Source organism: Leptonychotes weddellii, chromosome X, assembly GCF_054177405.1.
Source record: "Leptonychotes weddellii isolate Sample4059 chromosome X, ASM5417740v2, whole genome shotgun sequence".
Lineage (NCBI taxonomy): Eukaryota > Metazoa > Chordata > Mammalia > Carnivora > Phocidae > Leptonychotes > Leptonychotes weddellii.
Genome location: NC_138385.1, coordinates 25,324,606 through 25,348,983, shown reverse-complemented (window position 1 = coordinate 25,348,983; position 24,378 = coordinate 25,324,606). Strand labels below are relative to the sequence as shown.

At 40.1% G+C, this 24,378-nt stretch overlaps 1 long non-coding RNA gene and 1 other non-coding gene across 2 annotated transcripts in view; both read left to right on the top strand.

Moving 5' to 3' along the window:
• The first annotated feature begins 3,180 nt into the window (after window positions 1–3,180).
• The window catches only part of LOC115943721 (uncharacterized), a 58,719-nt gene continuing 37,521 nt past the window's right edge, over window positions 3,181–24,378 (top strand). Inside the window, exon 1 of the long non-coding RNA XR_014141213.1 lies at window positions 3,181–3,522. This is a non-coding gene — a long non-coding RNA (uncharacterized LOC115943721). The remainder of the gene's footprint in view (window positions 3,523–24,378) is intronic.
• Window positions 20,367–20,473, top strand: LOC145718000 (U6 spliceosomal RNA). Its single transcript, XR_014141521.1, has one exon. It is a non-coding gene; the product is annotated as a U6 spliceosomal RNA (small nuclear RNA).

The window sequence follows — 24,378 nt, the reverse complement described above, 5'->3', positions numbered from 1 at the left end:
ATTGTGTTTCTTGGTGTGGACCATCTTGAGTTCATCTTCTTTGGGGCTGTCTATGCCTCCTGAACCTTGATGTCTCTTTTCTTCCCCAGATTAAGGGAAGTTTTCAGGTATTATTTCTTCAAGTTAGTTTTCTGCCTTTCCCTCTTTTCCCTTTCTGGGACCCCCATTATGCAAATGTTGTTATGCTTGATGTTGTCACAAAGGTATCTTGACCTATTCTCATTTTTTTTAAAGATTTTATTTATTTATTTGACAGAGAGAAAGAGCAGGAAAGCACAAGCAGGGGAAGTGGCAGAGGGAGAGGAAGAAGCAGGCTCCTGGCCGAGCAGGGAGCCTGATGCAGGGCCTGATCCCAGGACCCTGGAATCACGACTCGAGTCGAAGGCAGATGCCTAACCGACTGAGCCACCCAGGCTCCCTAGCCTATTCTCATTTTTAAAAATTGTTTTTTCTTGCTGCTCCACATGGTTGCTTTCTATTACCCAGTCTTCCAGCTTGCTGATCCATTCTTCTGCATCCTCTAATTTGCTTATTCCCTCTATAGTATATTTTTCACTTCAGTTATTGCATTCTTTAGCCCTGATTGGTTCTTTTATATATTTTCTATCTCTTTGTTATAATTCTCACTGAGTTCATCCATGTTCTCTCAAATCCAGTGAGTGTCTTTATGACCATTACTTTGAACTCTTTTGTCAGGTAGATTGCTTATCTTTGTTTCACTTAGGTCTTTTTCTGTGATTTTTTAAATACTCTTTCTTTCAGAACATATTCTTCTGTCTCATTTTGTCTTACTCTTTGTGTTTGTTTCTGTGTATTAACTAAGTCAGCTATCTATGTCTCCTGCTCTTGGAAGTACTGGCCTTATGTGGAAGACATCTTGTGATGCCCTTTAGTGTAATCCCTCCTGGTCACCAGAATCAATATACTCCAGAGCTGTCCCTGGTGTGGGCTTCATGCACCTTCTTGTTGTGGCTGAGCCACGTTGCTGCATTTGGGCTGGGGGGTCCGGCTGGTCCTCAGCTTGGTTGTCTGCAATTTTTGTACTCTTACTTTTATAAACTATTCAGTTCTCTCCCACACTGCAAGGCTTTCTAAGGTAAGCTTTTTTGTTGAGGGGGAGAATAACCCACCTCAGGCTGTGTCACTTTGGAGTGTGGATCATTTGGAGCTGAAGACTTGGGGCCCAGCAGACAAAGGAAGAACTTTCGTATTTTTTTTTAAGATTTTATTTATTTATTTATTTGACAGAGAGAGACAGTGAGAGAGGGAACACAAGCAGATGTGGGAGAGGGAAAAGCAGGCTTCCCGCTGAGCAGAGAGCCCGATGCAGGGCTCTATCCCAAGACCCTGGGATCATGACCTGAGCTGAAGGCAGATGCTTAACGACTGAGCCACCCAGGCGTCCCTCTTACTTGTTTTTCTTCTGTTAATCTGTGTTATGTCAATTTAATTATTAGAGCAGCTGAAAAACCTAGAAGGGAAGAAGGGAAATTTTTCTGCCCTTACAGTACTTATCCAAAAATATGTTTGTTTTAAACCTGTAACTCAGATTTAACTCAGGTCATGGATTTCATTTTTTTCTTTTTAAAAATCTGTTATGGAAGTACAGTTGACATACAATGTTATATTAGTATCAGGTGTACAACGTAGTGATTCAACAATTCTATACATTATTCATTGCTCACTTTGATAAGTGTTGTCACCATTTGTCACCATACGTTATTACAGTATGATTGACTATATTCCCTATGCTGTACTTTTCATCCCTGTGACTGATTGATTTTATGTATTTTGACCATTCCCTCACCTTCCCCTCCAGCAACCACCAATTTGTTCTCTGTATTTATGAGTTTATTCCTTTCGTTTGTTCAGTTGTTTTTTTTATATTCCACATATAATGAAATCACATGGTATGTGTCTTTCTATGTGACTTATTTCACTTAACATAATGTTACCCTCTAGGTCCATCCATGTCATTGTAAATGTCAAGATTTCATTCTTTCTCATGGCTGAGTACTATTCCATTGTATATATATATACACCACATCTTCATCCATTTATATATGGATGGGCAATTGGGTTGTTTCCATATCTTGGCTATTACAAATAGTGCTGCAAAACACATAGGGGTACATATATCTTTTCTAGTTAGTGTTTTTGTTTTCTTTGGGTAAATACCCACTAGTGGAATTATTGGATTATATGGTATTTGTATTTTTAATTTTTTGAGGAATCTCCATACTGTTTTTCACAGTGGTTGCATCAATTTACATTTCCATGAACAAAACATGAGGGTTTCCTTTTCTCCACATCCTCACAAACACTTGTTATTTCTTGCCTTTTTGATATTAGTTGGGCTATATATTTCTATTTGTTTGATCTTGTAAATATAAGGATTCAAAATTTGCCACCTCAAAATGTATTTTTGGCATGTGAATTATTATAGTGTGATTATTTTTTTTTAAGATTTTATTTATTTATTTGACAGAGAGAGTGAGAGAGAGAGCATGCATGCGCACAAGCAGGGGGAGCGGCAGAGGGAGAGAGAGAGAAGCAGGCTACCCCACTGAGCAGGGAGCCCAATGCGGGGCTTGATCCCAGGACCCTGGGATTATGACCTGAGCCGAAGGCAGACGCTTAACCGACTGAGCCACCCAGGTGCCCCTGTCTGATTGTTTCTATGAAATATAAAGCTCAGGAAGAACCTTTGATCTTCCTTTTAACTGCCTAAAGGAATTTAGGTAGAAGACCTGCTCCAAGAGAGGGATGTCACCATAGGTAACTACAGTATAATACGAACTAAGTTTGATAGACAGGGAGGAATTTGGCAAGGCCTGTTTGTTTAAAGTCCTGTCATGTCCAATTGTTTCTGTATGGCCCAGCAACCATTTCTTTCACAAGGATTTACTCTTTTTCTTTTTTTTGAAGATGTTATTTATTTATTTGACAGAGAGAGGCACAGCGAGAGAGGGAACACAAGCAGGGGGAGTGGGAGAGGGAGAAGCAGGCTTCCCGCTGAGCAGGGAGCCCGATGCGGGGCTCGGTCCCAGGACTCTGGGATCATGACCTGAGCCGAAGGCAGACGCTTAACGACTGAGCCTCCCAGGCGCCCTAGGATTTACTCTTTTTCATCTCCTGTGAATTGCTTTCTTTTCCTTTGAAATTACTAACCCATACCTGTTTCTCCTTAGTCCAGAATGAAATATATACTTCATTTTGCCTGACTGTGTTTGGAAACTCTGTTTATGTGGATTCCTTGTAGGTACATAGTTTTGATTTTCGTCTGTTAATCTGTCTCATGTTAGTTTAATCCTTTGACCAGCCAGAAGAATCTTGAAGAATTTTTACTCCCCAACAGTTGTTGGGAACGGCCGGATAAATTCTAACTGGATGGACATTGCTCTCCCTAGGGCTGCTGCAGCTGTGAGGTTCTGGGACTTCTGACAAGTTGGCATAAGTTATCAGTTCTTACGACGTTAATCTACTGGGTCTTCGCCTGAAGGTATAACTGAATCAAGAGTGGTAAGCGTCCTTTTCTTTATCTAAATTTAGATTAGCAGGAAAAAATACTTGTGGAACTAGTTCTTTGGGTATACGGACTTTGGTAATACGTATTATTTGTTTTGGAAAGCAAATTAATATTCAGAGACTGAGTTTGTCTTTGATAATAATTTGTTTAGAAGAGGTTCACTGTGAGAATTTTATAAGCCAGTAGCATACAGGATAATGTCTCTTCATAAGCCAATAAAGAAATAATATAGTCTAAATTTGTGATAGATTAATCACGCTACCGTTCTAGAAAAGGAGAAGTGAAAGGAATAAAGATCAAACTTAGCTGAGGTGTACCTTTTTAGGAGTTGGTACTCAGGAGAGACTGCTTAGCCAGCTGAAAGGCGAGGCCCACCCACCAGTGAAAAAGTAAAGGTCCCTGTTGCTAGAGTGCTTTGCTAGGGATTAATGGCACTATTGTGTTGGGCAAGAGAATTTTTATCTCAAAGCTGCTGTACAACTTTCACCACTGCTTGTAGAAGATTCACTTTTACCAAGAACAGGAGCTAATTGCCACAAGGTCTTCAGAGAGCTATTTTAGATCAGCAAAATGTTGCCTCTCCAAGACCAAACACTTGAATTGTCCTCATAAATGTAGTATTTACTGTCAAAATTTCCTCCTGCCATACTTGCTTCCTTATATTATGTTTTTATTGATATGCCCCCAGTGGAGCCCCCCAGCAGCTGAGCTATTGAGTTCTTAACAGTGAGAACAGATGACAGGACAACACCCTAACACAAATTACTTCATTCTTTTTTTTTTTTTTTTAAGATTTTATTTATTTGACAGAGACACAGCGAAGAGAGGGAACACAAGCAGGGGGAGTGGGAGAGGGAGAAGCAGGCTTCCCGTGGAGCAGGGAGCCCGATGCGGGGCTCGATCCCAGGACCGCGGGATCATGACCTGAGCTGAAGGCAGACGCTTAACGACTGAGCCACCCAGGTGCCCCAAATTACTTCATTCTTATATCAAAACAACTTTATTTCTAAAAACTTTGTCTTTATCATAAACAAGTGGATTTGAAATCATATCATAACAATACACAACAATCCAATTTGTAATTTCAACTCACTCACACACTACTTAATCTTAAGGCCCTAATGCCCTGTACAAAGCTAAGTTCACAAAAATGTCTATCCACCCTCTGATTCTACATCACTTACAACCTTAATCACATGCAGTCATTTTGGGGGAGCATTCTTCCTTTGCTGCACATTCTTTTACACCATTGTTTAATGACCAATTTAAGCAACCATATTCCTAATATTCGTAGCAAAACCATAATAAAGAACTCCTTAATATGCTACCGTATCCGGGCGCCTGGGTGGCTCAGTTGGTTGAGCGGCTGCCTTCGGCTCAGGTCATGATCCTGGAGTCCCGGGATCGAGTCCCATATTGGGCTCCTTGCTCGGCAGGGGGTCTGCTTCTTCCTCTGATCCTCCCCCCTCTCATGCTCTCTCTCTCTGTCTCATTCTCTCTCTCAAATAAATAAATAAAATCTTTAACAAAAAAAAAAAATATGCTACCGTATCCAATTGCCAAATGACAACAAATTAAGCTTTTTAACCCATTCAGTTAAACTTCCTTGAGAATTGTATTTCCATCTATAAGCCATGTTTTATTTTAAGATTTTATTTATTTATTTGAGAGAGGGAGAGTGCATGAGAGAAAGAACAAGCAGGGGGAGTGGCAGAGGCAGAGGTAGAAGCAAGCTCCCGGCCGAACAGGGAGCCTGACTAGGGGCTCGATCCCAGGACCCTGGGATCATGACCTGAGCCGAAGGCAGACACTTAACCAACTGAGCCACCCAGGTGCCCCTATAAGCCGTTTTTATAAGGTTCCAGGGGTATAAGCACGTATAGTACATTGTATATGCAATATCGAGCACAGGTATGATTGCCATAATATCAGAATTGAAAGCTGTCATAACTTTGGGAATATAATTTTTTTGTCCTCTTTTCAATTCCTGCTGAGTTATTTTAACTTTATTAGTCTTATCTACCATGTTTCTTTATTTAAGTTTCTGTTGTATGATTTAAATTGACTAAATTTATTTTAAGAGTTTCAATGTGAGATATTTCTCTGGTTATTTTACTTTTTTATTTTATTAAAGTTTTTATTTTAATTCCAGTTAGTTAACATACAGTGTTGTATTAATTTCAGATGTACAGTATGATGATTCAACAATTACATACATTACCCAGTGGTCATCACGACAAGTGTATTCCTTAACCCCATCACCTATTTATCCATTCCTCCCTCCACCCACCTCCCCTCTGGTAGCCATCAGTTTGTTCTTGATAGTTAAGGGTCTGTTTCCTGGTTTGTCTCTGTCTGTTTTTTTCCCCTTTGCCCATTTGTTTTGTTTCTTAAATTTCACATGACTGAAATCACATGGTAGTTGTCTTTCTCTGTCTTATTTTGCTTAGTATTATACTCTCTAGCTCCATCCAAGATTTCATTCTTTTTATGGCTGAATAATATTGTGTTGTATATATATACCATATCTTCTTTATCCATTCATCAAACGATGGACATTTGGGTTGCTTCCATAATTTGACTATTGTAAATAATGCTGCTATAAACATAGGAGTGCATGTATCCCTTTGAATTAGTGTTTTTGTATTTTTTGGGTAAATACCCAGTAGTGCAATTGCTGGGTCAGTAGGGCAGTTTTATTTTTAATTTTTGAGGAACCTTCATACTGTTTTCCACAGTGGCTACACAAGTTTGCATTCCCACCTATGGTACCCAAGGGTTCCTTTTTCTCCACATCCTCCCCAATACCTGTTATTTCTGGTGTTGTTGATTTTAGCCATTCTGATAGGTGTGAGGTGATATCTCACTGTACTTTTGATTTGCATTTCCCTAATGATGAGTGATGTTGAGCATCTTTTCATGTGCTTGTTGACTGTCTGTATGTCTTCTTTGGAAAAAAATGTCTGTTCACGTCCTCTGCCCATTTTTTAATTGGATTATTTGTTTTTTGGGGTGTTGAGTTGTATCAGTTCTTTATATATTTTGGATACTAACCCTTTATTGGATACATCATTTGCAAATATCTTCTTCCATTCCATAGGTTTTCTTTTAGTTTTGTTGATTGTCTCCTTCGCTGTAGAGAACCTTTTTATTTTGATGCAGTCCCAATAGTTGAGTTTCCCTTTTGTTTCCCTTGCCTCAAGAGACATACCTAGAAAAAAGGTGTTGTGGCTGATGTCAGAGATGTTACTGTCTATGTTCTCTTCTAGGATTTTTATGGTTTCAGGTCCCACATTTATGTATTTAATCCATTTTGAATTTATTTTTGTGTATGGTATAAGACAGTGGTCCAGTTTCGTTCTTTTGCATGTTGCTGTCCAATTTTCCCAACACCATTTCATGAAGAGATTGTCTTTTTCCCATTGTATGTTCTTGCTTACTTTGTCATAAATTAATTGACCATAAAAGTATGGGTTTATTTCTGGGTTTTCTATTCTGTTCCATTGATTTTGTGTCTGTTTTTGTGCCAGTACCATACTGTTTTGATGACTATAGCTTTGTAATATAATTTGAAATCGAATTGTGATGCCTCTAGCTTTGTTTTTTCTTTTTCTTCTTCTTTTTGTTTTTCCTTTTTTTTTTTTTAGAGAGGGAGGGGGAGGGGGAAAAGGAGGGGAGGGAGAGTGAGGCTCTTAAGCAGGTTCCATGCTCAGCAAGGAGCCCGAGGCAGGGCTCAATCTCACAACCCTGAAATCATGACCTGAGCCAAAATCAAGAGCCAAACACTTAACTGACTGAGCCACCCAGGTGCCCCAAGATTTTATATTTTTTTTTTCTCATTAGTCTCTACACCCAACATGGGGCTTGAACCCACACCCTGAGATCAAGAGTCATATGCTCTACTGACTAAAGCAGCCAGGCACCCCTTTGCTTTGCTTTTTTAAGATTGCTTTGGCTAGGGGTGCCTGGGTGACTCAGTTGGTTAAGTGTCTGCCTTCATCTCAGGTCATGATCTCCAGGTCCTGGGATCGAGCCATGCGTTGGGCTCCCTGCTCAGTGGGGAGCCTGCTTCTCCCTCTGCCTCTGCCTCTCCCCCCTGCTTGTGCTCTCTCTCTGTCTGTCAAATAAATAAATAAATAATCTTAAAAAAAAAGATTGCTTTGGCTATCAGAGTCTTTTGTGGTTCCATACAAATTTTAGGATTGTTTGTTATAGTTTTGTAAAAATTGCTGTTGGTATTTTGATAGGGATTGCATTAAATGTGTGGATTGCTTTGGGTAGTATAGACATTTTTTGTACTTTAATTTTTTTATTTAAATTCAATTAGTTAACATATAATGTATTATTAGTTTTAGAGGTAGAGTTCAGTGATTTATCAGTCTTATATACATCAGTATAGTGCTCATTATATCATGTGCCCTCCTTAACAAACATTAAAAAAAAAAGATTTTATTTATTTATTTGAGAGAGGGAGACCATAAGTGGGGGAGGGAGGGGCAGAAGGAGAGGGAGAAGCAGACTCCTCGCGGAGCAGGGAGACCAATGTGGGGCTCGATCCCAGGACCCCGGGATCATGACCTGAGCTGAATGCAAATGCTTAACCAAGCCAGGTGCCCCTAAACATTTTCTTTTTTAAGTACACTCTATGCCCAACGTGGGGCTTTAACTCATGACCCCAAGATCAAGGGTCACATGCTCTATTGACTGAGCCCCCCCAGGCACCCCCTAGTATATAGACTTTTTTTAAAAAAGATTTTATTTATTTAATTGACAGAGAGAGAGAGACAACGAGAGAGGGAACACAAGCAGGGGGAGTGGGAGAGGGAGAAGCAGGCTTCCCGCCGAGCAGGGAGCCCGATGTGGGGCTCGATCCCAGGACTCTGGGATCATGACCTGAGCCGAAGGCAGATGCTTAATGACTGAGCCACCCAGGTGCCCCCTAGTATAGACATTTTAACAATATTTGTTCTTCCAATCCGTGAGCATCGAATGTCTTTCCATTTCTTTGTTGTCTTGAATTTCTTTCATCAGTGTTGTATAATTTTTAGAGTACGGGTCTTTTACCTCTTTGGTTAGGTTTATTACTAGGTATCTTATTATTTTTGGTGCATTTGTAAATGGGATTGCTTTCTTAATTTCTCTTTCTGCTGCTTCATTATTGGTGTATAGAAATGCAACAGATTTCTGTACATTGATTTTGTATCCTGTGACTTTACTGAATTCGTTTATCATTTCTAGCTGTTTCTTGGTGGAGTCTTTTGGGTTTTCTATATATAGTATTATCATCAGCAAATACGGAAACTTTTACGTCTTCCTTACTGATTTGGATGCCTTTTACTTACTGTTCTTGTCTGATTGCTGTCACTAGGACTTCCTGTACTATTTTGAATAAAAGTGGTGAGAGTGGACATGCATGTCTTGTTCCTGACCGTAGGTGAAAAGCTCTCAGTTTTTCTTATTAGGGATGATGTTAGTGGTGGGTTTTTCATACATGGCCTTTATTATGTTAAGGTTTGTTCCCTGTAAACCTAGTTTGTTGAGGGTTTTTATCATGAATGGATGTTGTACTTTGTCCAGTGCTTTTTCTGTGTCTATTTAAATGAGTATATGGTTCATAGCCTTTTTCCTATTGATGTGATGTATCATCTTGACTGATTTGTGTATATATTAAACCACCCTTGCAGCCCAGGAATAAATCCCACTTTATCATAGTGAATGATTTTTTTTTTAAAAGATTTTCTTTATTTATTTGAGAGAGAGAGTGAGAGAGAGAGAGAGCACAAGACGGGGGAGAGTCAGAGGGAGAAGCAGACTCCCTGCTGAGCAGGGAGCCCGACGCGGGACTCGATCCCGGGACTCCAGGATCATGACCTGAGCTGAAGGCAGTCGTTTAACCAATTGAGCCACCCAGGCGCCCGTGAATGATTTTTTTAAGGTATTGTTGGATTCGGTTTGGTCGTACTTTGTTGAAAATTTTTTTATCTATATTTATTAGAGGAATTGGCTTTTAGTTCTCTTTTTAGTGGTGTCTTTATCTTGTTTTTGTATCAGGGTAATGGTGGCCCCATAGAAGGAATTTGGAAGTTTTCTTTTCTTTTTCTAATTTTTGGAATAGTTTAAGAATAGGTATGAACTCTTTAAATGTTTGGTAGAATTTGCATGTGAAGACGTCTGGTCCTGGAATTTTGTTTGTTGGGAGTTTTTGGATTAGTTATTAAATTACTTTGCTGGTTATTGGTCTGTTCATATATTCTGCTTCTTCCTGTTTTAGTTTTGGTAGTTTATATGTTTCTAGGTATTTATCCATTTGTTCTAGGTTGTCCAACATGTTGGCATATAGTTTTTCATAATCTCTTACAATCCTTTGTATTTTTATGGGGTTGGTTGTTATTTCTCCTTTCTCTTTTGTGTTTTTATTTACTTGGGTCCCTTTTTTTCTTGATAAGTCTGGCTAGAGGTTTATCAATTTTATTGATTTTTTTTTTTCAAAGAACCAGCTCCTGGGGGTGCCTGCATTTGTCAGTCAATTAAGCGTCTGACTCTTGGTTTTGGCTCAGGTCATGATCTCATGGGTTGTGAGATCAAGCCCAGCGTCAGACTCCACACTCAGTGGGGAGTCTGCTTAAAGATTCTCTCCTCCTGCCCCTACCCCTAGTTGTCCTCTCTCTCTCTTTCAAATAAATTAATAAATCTTTAAAAAAAGGAAAAAGACAGGGCGCCTGGGTGGCTCAGTTGGTTAAGCGACTGCCTTTGGCTCAGGTCATGATCCTGGAGTCCCGGGATCGAGTCCCGCATCGGGCTCCCTGCTCGGCAGGGAGTCTGCTTCTCCCTCTGACCCTCTTCCCTCTCATGCTCTCTGTCTCTCATTCTCTCTGTCTCAAATAAATAAATAAAATCTTAAAAAAAAAAAAAAGGAAAAAGACAAAAAAGAACCAGCTCCTGGTTTCATTGAGCTGTTTAATATTTAAGGTTTTTTTTAGTTTCTGTATCATTTATTTCTGCCCTAATGTCTATTACTTCCTTCATTCTGCTGGTTTCAGGTTTTGTATATTGTTCTTTTCTAGCTCCTTTAGGTGTATGGTTAGGTTGTTCATTTGAGATTTTTCTTGCTTTTTTTTAAATATACATATTTTTATTTATTTATTTATTTATTTATTTATATTTTATTTATTTATTTGAGACAGAGAGAATGAGAGAGAGAGAGCACATGAGGCGCCCTTTTTCTTGCTTCTTGATATAGGTCTGTATTGGTATAAATGTCCCTCTTAAAACTGCTTTTGCTGCATCCTAAAAGTTTTGGACTGTTGTGTTTTCATTTTCATTTGTTTCCATGTACTTTTTAATTTTCTTCCTTTATTTCCTATTTAACCCATTCATTGTTTAGTAGCATGTTATTTATTTAAGTTTTATTTATTTATTTTTCGTAATGTCCACACCCGGTGTGGGGCTCGAACTCATGACCCTGAGATCAAGAGTCACATGCTCTTCTGACTGAGCCAGCCAAGCTCCCAGAAGCATGTTATCTGACCTCCATGTATTTGTGGGCTTTCCAGATTTTTTTCTTGTGGTTGACTTCTAGTTTCATAACATTGTGGTAAGAAAAGGTGCATGATATAATTTCTATCTTGAATTTGTTGAAGTTGTTTTGTGGCCTGTATGTGATCTAGTCTTGAGAATGTTATTGTGTGCACTTGGAAAGAATGTGTATTCTGCTTTTTAGGATGGAATGTTTTGAATATATCTGTTAAATCCATCTGGTCTACTGTGTCACTCAAAGCCATTGTTTCCTTGTTGATGTTCTGTTTAGATGATCTGTCCATTGATGTAAGTGGGGTGTTAAAGTCCCCTATTTTTATTATATTACTACCAATTAGTTCCTTTATGTTTGTTATGAACAGTTTTATATATTTGTGTGCTCCCATGTTGGGTGCATAAACATAATTGTTATATCTTGTTGGATTGTCTCCTTTATGATTATATAGTGCCCTTCTTTGTCTTTTGTTACAGTCTTTGTTTTAAAGTCTATTTTGTCTGGGGCGCCTGGGTGGCTCAGTTGGTTAAGCGACTGCCTTCGGCTCAGGTCATGGTCCTGGAGTCCCAGGATCGAGTCCCGCATCGGGCTCCCTGCTCGGCAGGGAGTCTGCTTCGCCCTCTGACCCTCCTCCCTCTCATGCTCTCTGTCTCTCATTCTCTCTCTCTCAAATAAATAAATAAAATCTTTAAAAATAAATAAATAAATAAAGTCTATTTTGTCTGATATCAGTATTGCTACTCTCGCTTTTTTTTGACATCTGTTTGTATGATAGATGTTTCTCCATCTCCTTACTTTCAATCTTCAGGTGTCTTTATGTCCACAGTGACTCTTTTGTAAGTAGCATATAGGTGGGTTTGATTTTTGTTTTTGTTTTTACTTTGATGTGGCCTCTTCTGTCTTTACTTTTGGAGTTTGTTCTGTCAATCTTCAGGTCGATTTCTAGGGTATTTAGGATGATTTGATAGTTACCTCATTGTGTTCGTGGGATGAGGTGAGCTTAGGGTCCTCTTACTCTGCCATCATCTTCCTCTCTCTTCCTGATGTTGCTTATTAAGGCTGTATCCTAGATGGGTCGTGTTTTTTGTTTGTTTTTTTTTAAGATTTTATTTATATATTGGGGGAGAGAGCAACAATATCAAGCAGACTCTGTGCTGAGCGTGGAGCCTGACATGAGGCTCGATTTCACAACCCTGAGATCATGAACCTGAGCCGAAACCAAGAGTCAGATGCTTAACTAATTGAGCTACCCAGGCACACCTGGGTCATGTTTTTTATTCATTCTGTCACTTTATGTTCTTTGATTGGAGCATTTAGTCCCTTTACATTCAAAGAAAGTATTAATAGTTAAGTACTTATTGCCATTTTATTACTTATTTTGTGGTTACTTTGAAGATTTTCTCTGATCCTTTCTTTTTCATGGTTTGCTGGTTTTCTTTAGTGATATATTTGAATTTCTTTCTCTTTCTTCTTAGCATATTTATTAGCGGTTTTTGACCTGTGGTTGCCATTATGTTTATACATAATATCTTCTGCATATAGCAGTGTATATTAAATTGATGGTCATTTCAGTTTCAACCAATTCTTTACTCCTCTCCTCCCCACATTTTAGGTATATGGTGTCATATTTTAAATCCTTTTATTTTGTGAGTTCCTTGATGATATTTTTACAGAAATATTCATTTTTACTGCTTTTTTGTTTCCTACCTTCATAGTGTCATTTTTTTGGTTTTTCCTTTCCACTTAGAGAGTTCCCTTTGATATTTCTTGCAGGGCTGGTTTAGTGGTCATGAACTCCTTTAGTTTTTGTTTGTCTGGGAAAGTACCTCTATTTCTATTCTGAATGATTGTCTTACTGGATAGAGTATTCTTGGCTGCAGATTTTTCCCATTCAGCATTTTGAATATGTCATCCCACTCCTTTTTGGTCTGGAAAGTTTCTGCTGGAAAAGTCCCCTGATGGCCTTATGGGGTTTTCCTTGTATGTTACTGTTTTCTTTTGTCTTGCTCCTTTTTAACATGTTTTCTTTATCACTGTATTTTGCCAATTCGGTTATAATGTCTTGTTATATATCTGCTTTTGTTGATTTTGTTGGGAGTTCTCTGTGCCTCTTGGATTTGAATATCTGTTTCCTTTCTCAGATTAGGGAAGTTTTCAGCTATTATTTCCTTAAAAAGTTTTCTGCCCCTTTCTCTCTCTCTTTTTATTTTTATTATTTTAAAAAATATTTATTTGTTTGAGAGAGTGAGAGAGCATGAGAGAGGGGAGGGTCAGAGGGAGAAGCAGACTCCTGCTGATCAGGAAGCCCAGGTGGGGCTTGATCCTGGGACTCTGGGATCATGACCTGAGCCAAAGGCAGATGCTTAACCTACTGAGCCACTCAGGCACCCGCCCCCGTTTTTAAAGATTCTATTTTATTTTTTAAGTAATCTCAATACCCAGTGTGGGGCTCAAACCTACAACTGCAAGATCAAGAGTCTTACACTCCACCGAATGAGCCAGCCAGGTGCCCCAAGCCCCCTTTTCTCTTCTTCATCTGGAACTCCTGTAATATGAATGTTAGTACATTTAATGGAGTCACTGATTTCCCTAAGTATGTTCTTGTTTTGCATAATTCTTTTCTCCTTTATTTAGCTTGCTTACTTTCCATTATTCTGTCTCCTAAATCATTAATTTGTTTTCCTTCCAGCCTGCTGTTCATTGCATCAAGCATGTTTCTTTCCTTCTTTCTTTTTTTAAAAAATATTTTATTTATTTATTTGACAGAGAGAGAGACAGCGAGAGAGGGAACACAAGCAGGGGGAGTGGGAGAGGGAGAAGCAGGCTTCCCGCAGAGCAGAGAGCCCGATGTGGGGCTCGATCCCAGGGCCCTGGGATCATGACCTGAGCCAAAGGCAGACGCTTAACGACTCAGCCACCCAGGTGCCCCAAGCATGTTTCTAATCTTGTTTATTGCACTATTCATCTCTAGTTCTTTTTTATGTCTGTGTTAAGTGTCTCACTGATGTCTTCTACTCTTTTCTCAAGTCTGATGAGTATCCTTATTATCATTGCTTTCAGTACTCCATCGGCCATGTTACATCTGTTTCACTTAGATGTCCAGCTGTGGCCTTGTCCTGTTCTTTCATTTGGGACAAATTTCTGTCTTCTCGTTTTGTCTAAGTCTCTGTGCCTGTTTCTATGTTAAGTCAGCTCCATCTCCTGTGTCTGAGGATAATGACCTTATGAAGAACAGGTCCTGTAGTGCCCTGCTGTGTAGTGTCCCCTGTTCCCCAGGGCCTGGTGCTTCTGGAAGTGTCTCCAGTGTGTGCTCCATGTGCTCTGCTGTTTTATCCTGGCTGCCTTATCCTGCAGGCCAACAGTCTGCAGAGGCTCTTTGCCTGTGGTGGGCAGTGTTTGGTCCCTGGTCTGAATGTGGTGCATTTTAACCAGGTGTGCTCTGGTCCACTTGTGAAGTAAGACCAGTCACCACTGCTACCGGAATTGAAGCTCCATAGTACTCCCAGGTCAGGAGACATGACGGTGGCAGGGGTTTGGGTCAGTCATTTGGGGGTGGGGTCCCACCACACTGGCACTGAGGAATCATGTCTGGGAAGAGAGGTTCCACCATAGCATGGGGTGGGGAACTTGGTGGAAGCGAGTCAGATAGCAAGTGTCAGCACTGCCCTGGTTCCTACAGGTGGCTCTTCGTTTATGCTGAGGGGCAGGGGAGGGGAATGGCATGTGCCAGCTCCTTTGTTCCTGGAGGGGTCTCTGCGTGAATGCTGCCTCTCTGCTGCCTCTCTGGGACTTGCCTCAAGATGAGCAGATGACCTCCCACTGTGTGCCCCAGGCGCTCTTCAGATTGCTGTTTCTGCACTATATGTGTGCGGGCTCTTTGCCCTGCCTTCTCTCCAAGAGCAGTGCAGCGTCCTCCGTGCTCTAGTCCTCTGTGCTCCATCTGAGCCAAGCCCGCTGACCTTTAAAAGTGCAGGCTTTAAGCCCTGCTAGTTCCAAGAACTCAAGAAATTGGCCCCTTTTGCTTTCCAGGCCAATTGCTATGGAGAGTCATTTTCCCTGTGTACTCCCTTGTGTGCTAGTCTTTCTCTTACCCTTCTCTGCGACTCTGGCTCTTTCCCCACCACAGTGGCCACGATCTGTTTCTCTCCCAAACCACATCTCCACGCTTCCTACCATCTTCGATGTGTCCTCTTCTCTACTTTTAGTTGTGGAGTTATTTCTGCCAGTCTTCAGGTCAATTTCAGGGATATTTAGGATGATTTGATAGTTATCTAGATGTACTTGCAACAGGAGGTGTCCCTAGGGTCCACCTATTCACGGCCATTTTCTCTCTGGTTATTTTATTTTAATTTTTAAAGATTTTATTTATTTATTTGACACAGAGAGAGAGAGCGCACAAGCAGCAGGAGAGGGAGGAGAAGCAGGCTCCCTGTGGAGCAGGGAGCCTGATGTGGGGCTCGATCCCAGGAGCTTGGGATCGTGATCGGAACCGAAGGCAGACACTTAACGGACTGAGCCACCCAGGCGCCCTTATTTTATTTTCTAAAAGATTTATTTGTTTATTTTAGAAAGAGAGTGGTGGGAAGAGCAGAGGGAGAGAGAATCTCAAGCAGACTCCCTGCCGGGTGCAGAGCCAGATGCAGGGCTTGACCAAGAGAACCAAGAGAAGGACACTTAACCAACTGAGCTACCCAGGCGCCCCTCTCTGGTTACTTTAATAGTTTGTATATCTTCTATTGACCTTGAATAATATCTTTTACCTTTTATTGTCATATTCATTATCTTTTATTTTTACACATCCCATCATGTTGTGTTCCTTACTTTTTTCTTGACTGCAATAGGTTGGGGTGTGGTTTGGCTTAGAGCATACTATCATGGTCCAATTTCCCATATTACATATAACTGGTTGAGGAAGCATGGAGGCCATGGTCATGGCTACTCGTAACACAGGTTCATGCAAACATCTAGCAGTAATAAATGTAATTTGGTCCGTTCTACTAGCATATCCTTTTTTTTTTTTAAGATTTTATTTATTTATTTGACAGAGAGAGACACAGCGAGAGAGAGAACACAAGCAGGGGGAGTGGGAGAGGGAGAAGCAGGCTTCCCGCCGAGCAGGGAGCCCGATGCGGGGCTTGATCCCAGGACCCTGGGATCGACCTGAGCCGAAGGCAGACGCTTAACGACTGAGCCACCCAGGCGCCCCCTACTAGCATATCCTTAAGAACATGTTTTTCTTTTCTCTTAAGGGGGCTCTCTATAGCCTATGGGCTCTATTCTTCCTTTTGATATTGGAGAACTGCAAAAGTGTGGTAACCCAACATCATATTCTTTTTTAAGTGCCAATGTATTAAAAGTATTAATACATTTAATAAAATGTATTAAATCTGATAGCATTTTTCAAGTAAGTCAAGGCTACCTCTTTTATTTATTTATTTATTTATTTATTAATATTTTATTTATTTATTTGACAGAAAAAGAAAGAGTGCACAAGCAGGGGGAGCGGCAGGCAGACAGAGAGAGAGAAGCAGGCTCTCCGCTGAGCAGGGAGCCCGATGCGGGGCTCGGTCCCAGGACCCTGGGATCATGACCCCAGCCGAAGGCAGACACTTAACTGACTGAGCCACCCAGGCGCCCCAAGGCTACCTCTTGAGTCTCTGTCCATCTAACTTCCCTATTCTTCCTAGTTATATCATAGATAGGTTTTCATATCATCCCTACATGTAGTATGTGGTGTTTCCAATATCCAAACAGTCTTACCAGTTTATGAGCTTCTTTTGTGGTAGGAGATGTTATGTAGTTTATCTTGTTCATGACTGGGTTTGGTATTTTTCTACCTTCAGAGAACCAAATTATGTCTAGAAATTTTACTGTAGTGTGGGGTCTGTGGACCTTACGTGGGTTAATTGTCCATCCTCTGAGTGTAAGGAATTCAATTCACCCAATTTTGACCTTAATCTGTTCTTCCACGTTATTACCATAAATAAGGATGTCATTAATAGAGGAAATAATGGTTTGTTTATGTGTTGTGTTTTCCTGAAAGGCCTGGATGTCTTGTGTTAGAAGGTGGTGGGGTTTTGTTGGATTGTTAAGGTATCCTTGTGGTAACATAGTAAACTGATATTGTCTGCCTTCCCATGTGAATGCAGTCATGGGTTGATCTTCCTCATCAATTGGAATAGCAAAGAAAATGTCAGATAAGTCTATCACTGTATATTAAGTTCCGGATCCAGTGGTGCTGTAGTTTGTGATAGTGCCTATGTTTGGGAGTGTTCCCTCAGTTTTGGGAGGGTGTCTGTTTAAATTCCTATAATTTACTGTAAATCTGTGTGATCCATCTAGCTTTTTAACAGGCAAAATTGGGTGAAAATAGTAGGAACAATAATTTGATCCTATAATAGTTCCTGAATTTTGTTCTTAACTTGAATATGTCCTCCCTTAAGATTATAGTGGGGTATATTTGTTATTTTAAATGGGGTGAGCAGGGTGCCTGGGTGGCTCAGTTGGTTAAGCAACTGCCTTTGGCTCAGGTCATGATCCCAGGGTCCTGGGATCAAGTCCCACATCGGGCCCCCTGCTCAGCAGGGAGCCTGCTTCTCCCTCTGCCTGCCGCTCCCCCCTGCTTGTGCTCTCTCTCTCACTCTCTCTCTCTCAAATAAATAAAAATAAAAATAAATAAATGGGGTGGGCTGTTTAATTGCAGTTCATTTTGGTATAGCTAAGGTATTCTGTGGAATGGTTATATCTTTGTTGTTTACATCTTGTATTATTACATCTATTTCAAGAATGTTTTCTAAATTGGGCCCTACAAGGCATTTGTCCTTATGGGTGGTATATCGTTAGTTAAGAGTGTATGTACCCATGTCCCATGGGATTAATTTTCCTCCTAATCCTTCAATTAGTCTCTTTGATTGGTAAAGTTTTCTAAATTAGTAGGTTATCCTTGTATCATTGTTACTTGAGACCCTGCATCTAACAGCATAGTAGTATATGTAATATTTTTATTTATAAAAGGCGTTTTATAGATATGGGCACTGTAACAGGGATAATTGTCTCTGATTTGGGCAAAGAGATGGAGTCCCTGTATGGGGCTCATGGGACTTTCTGCCTTTCACCTATCAGTGGCATGTCTATTTATGGGACTAGGTTTTATAATGGGGTAGTATTTACAATAAATGGATTCATGGGTCTACATGTTGGTTTATTTTCTGTTGGTCTATTTCCCCCCAAAAATGGGTGTTTCCATCTTTCTGCCACTATAAATAGTTTCTGGGGTTCTTATTTGGATTAAAGGTCTCCTGTATTTCTGGCACCTTCAAATACTGTAAATAGTGCTGTTCTATCCTGTGGAGGTGCAGCTGTTAAAATGACCTTTTAAATTGATTCTCTTGCGGGGCGCCTGGGTGGCTAAGTTGTTGAGTGTCTGCCTTAGGTTCGGGTCATGATCCCAGGGTCCTGGGATCCAGCCCCGCATCGGGCTCCTTGCTCGGCGGGAAGCCTGCTTCTCCCTCTCCCACTCCCCCTGCTTGTGTTCCCTCTCTCGCTGTCTCTCTCTCTGTCAAATAAATAAATAAAATCTTAAAAAAAAAATAAATTGATTCTCTTGCTACTGTGTGTAGTAGTGAGGGTGTCTGTCCCCTATCATAAATCGTAGTTAATGGTCCTAATCTCATTACATTAGTAGCTTCCCCTGCTGTTTTTCATTGAGATGTTTTATGGGGTAATGTATTAGGTATAGGCCATGTTAATCTCCAGGTTGCTGCTGTCCAGTCAGAGATCTTTGTATATTAATATACTTTTTCCCAAATGCTCCAAGGTGTTCATTAAATTTAGCATCAGTGGTAATGGGTCTGAGTTTCGGTTTCTGCTCCTGTGAGGATCAGGTTGTGTCCTCTTTTGGACTATAAATGTAGTAGCCACTGGGTTTCTGTGTTAAAATCAGTTTGTTGGAATTCTATTCTAATTTTTGTCATTTCTTGTCTAGTATAAGCTCTCTCGTCAGTGATTCTGATTGGTTCTATATTTTCATTTGTTGTAGTTTTGTCTATTTTCATAGGTCTGGTTTCTAGTAAGTTAAAATTTACCAGGGTCAAAAGGGTTAAAGTAATCATCATTGTTGGGGTGTGGATTGGTGTTATTAGGAGCAAAAAGGTCTAGGTTTCTTCCTACTCTGGAGATTACTTTACATACTAGTACTTTTCCTCATAGTCGTCAGTATCTGTGTTACTAAATATTCCTAATAAGAGTGATGGAATTTCTTCCTTATGTGCTTTTTTTTTAAAAGAAAGCGATTATTAAAAAAAAAAAAAGAAAGCGATTATTTTATAAATCATAATAAATGTATGTTATTCATCCTTATTAAAAGACAGATTGACAGGTTATAACTTAAAATGTCCAGTAACATGCTGGGTTTTGTTGATGTTTTGGCTTCTTCATAGTCTTTTTTTATATACATAATATATTAGGTATATAAAATATTTATATACAATATATATATAGGCCTAGGCCTATAACCTAGTGATTTGACAATTCTATACATTACTAAGTGCTCACCATAGTAGTGTAGTTACCATCTATCACCATACAAAGTTATTATAATATTATTGACTATATTCTCCATGCTGTACCTTTAATCCCTATGACTTATCCATTTTACAAGTAAAAACATATACCTCTTAATTTTCCTCAAACATTTTGCCCAACCTCCAGACCCCCTTATGTGCTCTTTTATTTTACTTTAAAAAATACTGTTTATATTTTTGTATGAAAATAATGGCTGTACTACCATGTTTACATACCTACCGATACTGGAAACAGAATTCAATAATGAATCACTTCTAAATCTTTTAAAGAACCTACAAACATTGGGGCGCCTGGATGGCTCAGTCGTTAAGCGTCTGCCTTCGGCTCAGGTCATGATCCCAGGGTCCTGGGATCGAGCCCCGCATCGGGCTCCCTGCTCAGCAGGGAGTCTGCTTCTCCCTCTCCCGCTCCCCCTGCTTGTGATCCCTCTCTGACTGTGTCTCTCTCTGTCAAATAAATAAATAAATCTTAAAAAAAAAAAAAGAACATACAAACATTAAAACACTGATTATAGAAAGTAGAGTGGAGAGGGACGCCTGGGTGGCTTAGTTGGTTAAGCGTCTGCCTTCGGCTCAGGTCATGATCCCAGGGTCCTGGGATTGAATCCCTCATCAGGTTCCTTGCTTAGTGGGGAGCCCGCTTCTCCCTCTGCATGCTGCTCCCTCTGCTTGTGCTCTCTCTCTCTGACAAACAAATAAATAAAATCTTAAAAAAAAGAGAGTAGTGCTCGCTTCGGCAGCACATATATTAAAATTGGAAGGATACAGAGAAGATTAGCATGGCTCCTGTGGAAGGATGACATGGAAATTCTTGAAGTGTTCCATATTTTTTAGGAATAGCATGGAGGACATTAGGAGAAGGAAGGGAAAAATGAAGGGGGGTGGAATCAGAGGGAGAGATGAACCATGAGAGACTATGGACTCTGGGAATCAAACTGAGGGTTTTAGAGGGAAGGGGGGGTGGGGGGGATGGGTGAGCCCAGTGATGGGTATTAAGGAGGGCATGTATTGCATGGAGCATTGGGTGTTATATGCAAACAGTGAATCATGGAACACTACATCAAAAACTAATGATGTACTGTATGGTGACATAACATAATAAAAAAATTATAAAAAATAAATATAGAGGGGCGCCGGGGTGGCTCAGCCGTTAAGCATCTGCCTTCGGCTCAGGTCATGGTCCCAGGGTCCTGGGATCGAGCCCCGCATCGGGTTCCCTGCTCCACGGGAGGCCTGCTTCTCCCTCTCCCACTCCCCCTGCTTGTGTTCCCTCTCTCTCTGTGTCTCTCTCTGTCAAATAAATAAATAAAATCTTTAAAAAAATAAAAATAAATAAATAAATATAGAAAAAAAGAGTAGAGTGGAGGGAAAAAACCATTAGCTATCATTTTCATTAAAGAGAAGCACTCTGAGGAGAATCAAATCAGTAATATTCATCTATATTGCAAAATAATACATAGAAAAGTTAGTGATCATACTGATTTTATTACTTTTTCTAAGCCATTTTATCTCTCTCACAGTCAATGCAAAGAAATAAAACAATATAAAGAAAAATATGTCCTCATTATTATTCACAATAAAAAAGGTCTGCTTCATTCTACAGGCCTGGGCATATTGTATAATATGGACCACCTAATGGCTCAAGTGGATCAAAGTACCATTTTGATTCTTACTTACTGAATAGAATTTCATCCGTATTTGGTGACAGGACTAGCTCCATGGTAGCTGTAATGTATTGAATCATTTCTTTGGTATCCCCAGATCTCACATTAAGTAAAAAAAGACCCTACTCAAGAAAAGATAACAATCAGTCTGTCCATAAATTATATCCACAGGCTCCTTCTATTTACTTATTTATTTATTTAGAGTGCGTGACGGGGGGAGGGGCAGAGGGAGAGGTAGAGAATCCTCAAGCAGCCTCTGTGCTGAGCATGGAGCCCTATGTGGGGTTCGATTCCAGGACCGTGAAATCACGACTAGAGCTGAAATCAAGAGTCAGTCACTTAACCGACTGAGCCACCCAGAAACCCAGGCTCTTTCTTTAGTGTAAGGTGGGAAAAGGGGCCCTTTCTGGAGTACATGGATGCAAGTATTGTTGTGGTTTCAAGATTGCTAAATTGATATTGTGTCTGCTATAAAGAAAATGGTGTACATCAAAACGACTGCCAGATTAAGAAACTTCCACAGCATGTCTCAGTTCTTCAAATAATTGAGCAAGTTCCTTTTCTAGGCTGATAATCTGGTATTCACATTGCTGCTGCCCATGAGACTCATCACCAGAGGTAAACGATTCAGTTGAACCAGCTGGTAGCTGTTATGATAACATGATACTTTAAAAAAAAAATTTTTTTTTTAAGATTTTATTTATTTATTTGACAGAGAGAGACACAGCGAGAGAGGGAACACAAGCAGGGGGAGTGGGAGAGGGAGAAGCAGGCTCCCCACCGAACAGGGAGCTTGATGATGCGGGGCTCGGTCCCGGGACCCTGGGATCACGACCTGAGCCGAAGGCAGACGCTTAACGACTGAGCCACCCAGGTGCCCCTAAAAAATTTTTTTTAATTTTTAATTTTTTTTGAGAGAGTGTGTGTGAGCAGGGGTAGGGGCAGAGGGAGAGAAAGAATCTCAAGCAGGCTCCACACTCAGCACAGAGCCTGATTTGGGGCTTGATGGCAGGACCCTTAGATCATGACCTGAGTCGAAATCAAGTCAGTTGCTTAACTGAGTAAGCCACCCAGTGCCCCGTTAACAGATGATACTTTCATTTTTTGAAAGTTCAAATTTGCTCTCTTGGTCTGTTGCAAGGGCAAAGTAGATAAGAAACTGGGTATCAAAGAAAGCTTTGGACCATTGTCATGGCTACTTTAATAACAGGTACGCCATCTCTAACTGATGCAACAATAGCATGGAGCCCTTCAACATGTAGTAATTTATTTATTTTATTTTATTTTATTTATTTATTTGTCAGAGAGAGAGAGCACACAAACAGGAGGAGCTGCAAGCAGAGGGAGAAGCAGTCTCCCGGCTGAGCAGGGAGCCCGATTTGGGACTCAGTCCCAGGACCTCAGGATCATGATCTGAGCTGAAGGCAGACACTTAGCTGACTGAGCCACCCAGGCGTTCCTGTAGTAGTTTTTTAAATTAAGTGTTTAATTTCAATTCCAGTATAGTTAACATAGAGTGTCATATTAGTTTTCGGTGTACAATATAGTGATTCAACAATCCCATACATCACCCAGTGCTTATCAGGACAAGTGTACTCCATAATCCCCATCATCTATTTCACCCATCACCCCTCCCGCACTTCCCCTCCAGTAACCATCAGTTTGTTCTCTGTAGTTAACAGTCTGTTTCTTGGTTTGCCTTTCTATTTTTTTCCTTTCCTTATTTGTTTTGTTTCTTAAATTCCACATATGACTGAAATTATATATTTGTATTCTTCTGATTGACTTATTTTACTTAGTATTATACTCTAGCTCCATCCATATTGTTGCAAATGGCAAGATTTCATTCTTTTTTATGAATGAGAAATACTCCATTGTATATATATACCACATTTTTTATCCATTCATCTATGGACACTTGAGCTACTTTCATAATTTGGCAATTGTAAAAAATGCTACTATAAACATAGGGGTGCATGTATCCCTTTGAATTAGTGTTTTTGTATTTTTCAGGTAAATACCCAGTAGTGCAACTGCTGGATCATAGGGTAGTTCTATTTTTAACTTTTTGAGGAATCTCCATACTGTTTTACACACTGGCTGCACCAATTTGCATTCCCACCAACAGTGCAAGAGGGTTCCTTTTTCTCCCAAGTGCTTGCCAGTACCTATTGTTTCTTGTGTTTTTGATTTTAGCCATTCTGACAGGTGTGAGGTGATATCTCATTGTGGTTTTGATTTACATTTTCCTGAAGGATGTTGTACTTTGTCCGATCCTTTTTTCTGGGTCTATTGAGATGGTCATATGGTATTTATCCTTTCTCTTCTTTTTTTAAAAGATTTTACTGGGCATATTCTGTTTTTTTTTTAAGATTTTATTTATTTATTTGACAGAGAGAGCAAGAGAGTACAAGCAGGGGGAGTGGGAGGCAGAGGGAGAAGGAGAAGCAGGTTCCCTGCAGAGCAGGGAGCTCCATGTGGGGCTCGATACCAGGACCCTGGGATCATGACCTGAGCCGAAGGCAGACGCTTAACCGACTGAGCCACCCAGGCGCCCCTATGCTTTCTCTTCTTGATGTGATGTATCACATTGATGTATTTGCAATCATTGAACCACCCTTGCATCCTGGCAATAAATCCCACTTGATCGTGGTGGATGATTTTTTTAAATGTATTGTTGGTTTCAGTTTGCTAGTTTTTCATTTAATATTTTTACATTTATGTTTATCAGAGATACTGGCCTGTAGTTCTCTTTTTTGTGGTGTATTTTCTAGTTTTGGTATCAGGGTGATACTGGCCTTATAGAATGAATTTGGAAGTTGTCCTCCTATTTTTTGGAGTAGTTTGAGAATAGGTATTAACTCTTCTCTCTCTTTTTTTTTTTTTTTTTTTTTTTTTCAATTTTTTTTTTTTATTCTTATGTTAATCCCCATACATTACATCATTAGTTCTAGATGAAGTGTTCCATGATTCATTGTTCGTGCACAACACCCAGTGCTCCATGCAGAACGTGCCCTCCTCAATACCCACCACCAGGCCAACCCATCCTCCCACCCCCCTCCCCTCTAGAAC